Here is a 3,437-nt window from a genome sequence, read left to right as displayed (position 1 = left end):
TCAACTTGAGTATATCCTTGAGCCACAAGACGTGCTTTTTTTCTGATGACTTGACCATGCTCATCTTGCTTGTTTCGATATATCCATTTCGTTCCAATAATGTTATGCTTGCGAGGGTCAGGTCGCTTGACAAGTTCCCAAACATTATTCATCTTGAACTATTGAAGTTCTTCTTGCATGGCTTGAATCCATTCAGGTTCCATAAAAGCTTCAGCAACTTTCTTGGGTTTTGATATTGACACAAATGAAAAGTGCCCACAGAAGTTTGCTAACTGGTTTGCTCTTGAGCGAGTAAGCGGACCAGGCGCATTGATGCTGTCAATTATCTTCTCAATTTGTACTTCATTTGCAACACAAGGATGAACTGGACGAAGACCTTGCTCATGCTGATCATTGTCATCATTGGAAGTATTGTCTTTGGTCTGAGCATTGTCTTCAGGTTGGATTGGTGTAGAAATGATAAGTTCCTCTTCAGGCTGTGCTTCAGAGGGCATGATCTCACCAGTTCCCATCAACTTGATAGATTCACTAGAAGTAGCTTCATCAAGTGTGCTTGGCAGGAGCTCTCGTTGTGAACCATTGGTTTCATCAAATCGCACATCCACTGTTTCAACAATTTTGTAGTGCAAGAGGTTGAAGACTCTGTAAGAGTGCGAATCCTTTCCATAGCCAAGCATGAAGCCTTCGTGAGCTTTGGGTTCAAATTTTGACTTGTGACGGGGATCCTTGATCCAGCACCTAGCACCAAATACTCTGAAGTAGCTGACATTTGGCTTCTTGCCAGTAAGGAGCTCATAGGATGTTTTGCCTAGAAGCTTATGGATGTAGACACGGTTGATGATGTGACAAGATGTATCAATAGCTTCAGGCCAGAACTTTCTTGGTGTCTTGTACTCGTCAAGCATTGTTCGAGCCATCTCAATGAGGGTTCTGTTCTTGCGCTCTACAATGCCGTTTTGCTGAGGTGTGTATGGAGCAGAAAATTCATGAGCGATTCCCATTGTATGCCGATAAAGATCAAGCCCGATGTTCTTGAATTCAGTGCCGTTATCACTTCTGATATGCTTGATCTTGATGCCATAATTGTTCATTGCTCGATTGGCGAATCGTCTGAAGACATCTTGTACTTCAGTCTTATAGAGAATTATGTGTACCCATGTATATCTTGAGTAGTCATCAACAATGACGAAGACATAGAGACACGCCGTTGTTGTGAGGGTGGAGTAGTGAGTAGGGCTAAATAAGTCCATGTGCAACAGCTCAAAGGGTTGAGATGTCGTCATGATTGTCTTCGAGGGGTGCTTGGCCCTTGTCATCTTCCCAGCTTTGCAAGCACCACACAAATGATCTTTCTTGAATTTGACACCTTCGATGCGTATGACATGCTTCTTCTTGACGAGCGTGTGAAAGTTCCTCATGCCAGCATGCCCCAGCCTTCGATGCCAAAGCCAGCATTCTGAAGCTTTTGCAAGAAGACATACGACAAGCTATGGACCTGTTGAGAAATCTACCATGTATAGATCACCTTTCCTATACCCTTCAAAGACTAGAGACTTGTCAAATTCCATTAGTACAAGGCAACGATATTTTCCAAATATCACAATCATGTTTAAGACAGACATTAAGTTGAATCCAAGGGATTCAAGAAGCATCACTTTATCCATGTGTTGATCCTTTGAGATTGCAACTCTACCTAGACCCAATACCTTGCCTTTACCAGTGTCAGCAAATGTGATTTGACTCTTGTCGGATGGACATAAGGTTGAGTCCATGAGAAGACTTCGATCACCAGTCATATGATTAGTGCATCCGCTGTCAATAATCCATTCTGAAGCTTTTGGTGACATGCCCTACAGTGCAGTTAGGAGGATAGGCTTCACAAGGTATGTTGTGAAGCATAAGCATTTGATGCATATTTGGATTATCACAGCATAGATGAAAGTTAGCACACAGAATGACAAGTAAGCGATTCATATGTGGAATACATAGTAAGTCATTTTATCATGCGTCCCTTTGTGTTTTAGGTCCCCAGCAATAATATCGGACGCCTTTGATTGCTGGCTGGAGACCATGTTCTGCAAAAGAGAGTTAGTTCTTCTTCACCACCCACATCTTTAGGGGTGGCTTAGAAGCAATGAGTCTAAGTGCAGTATCTGAGAATTTCGGCTTTGGAGCCCTAGCAAATAGCCTTGCCTGTGATGAATGATACTCGTATGAATAAGCAGAAAAGTTCTTAGTATTGTGAACATAGCGATTTGAAGACACACGCTCATATTCATAAGTTTGACTGTGATTTCCCTGCAAAACATTGGCGTTAGGGTGACTCAGGTGAGTCCTGTTTCCGTATGAAGCCGTTGGACCATGTGACGCCTTTGATATGGGGTTTGTCTTCTTCCCTGGTGGTGTCATGACAAGATTTACAGGAAGATTCTCAAGATAGCTTTTGGGAACCCAGATCTTCTTCATTGGCGGTCCATTCCTGCAGTTAGTACCAATATACCTGGCAAACACTTCACCATTCTGATTTTTGAACAGTTTATAGTTTGCATCAAAGGATTCATCAATGATAATAGGATTAGTACAGGTAAAGCCAGATAAAGTGGATGGATCCACTGAAGGTTCCTTTGCAGCAACCCATGTGATTTTGGGATACTGCTCAGGCTTCCAGTAGGAACCATCAGCATTCATTTTCCTCTCGAACCCAACACCCTCTTTCCTAGGGTTTCGGTTCAGAATCTGCTTTTTGAGGACATCACAAAGTGTCTGATGCCCTTTCAGACTTTTATACATCCCTGTTTCAAGCAATGTCTTCAACCTAGCATTTTCATCAGCAATAGTAGTGGTATCCTCGTAAGAGGGGTTAGTTACCACATCAGTAGTTGAAGACAGAGCAATAGTAGCAGCAGTGGAACATTCAGCAACAGAGGCAGCGTTATCACGCTCAATGCATTTTAAGCATGGTGGTTCAAAATCATCCTGAGCGGGACTGATTTGTTGAGCGCGAAAAGACTCATTCTCTTTTTGAAGATCTTCATGAGTCGCTTTCAATTTCTCAAGCTCTTGCTTCCTTTGAAGATAATCATAGGAGAGCTTTTCATAAGTGGTTGAGAGCGTCTCATGAAGACTTTCAAGTTCTTGATACTTAGCATGAAGATTTTTTATGTCTTCAACTAAGGACTGTGAACGTGTCATTTCCGCGTCCAACAGGTCATCGCTTTTGTCTAACAGTTTTTGAGTATGTTCCATAGCTCTTTGTTGTTCAGTAGCAATTTTAGCAAGTGTTTTGTAGCTGGGTTTAGATTCACAATCAGAGTCATCTTCACTTGATGTTTGAAAGTAAGCATCGCGTGATTTTACCTTGGCACCGCGTGCCATGAAGCAGTAGGTGGGAGCAGGATTGTCCTTGTCATCATAAGTGTTGGTGTGAGAGTCATTGT

Source organism: Triticum dicoccoides, chromosome 6B (genome assembly GCF_002162155.2).
Source record: "Triticum dicoccoides isolate Atlit2015 ecotype Zavitan chromosome 6B, WEW_v2.0, whole genome shotgun sequence".
In the NCBI taxonomy this organism is placed as follows: Eukaryota; Viridiplantae; Streptophyta; class Magnoliopsida; order Poales; family Poaceae; genus Triticum; species Triticum dicoccoides.
The sequence above is the reverse complement of the archived record's forward strand: the minus strand, read 5'-3'. Positions refer to the sequence as shown.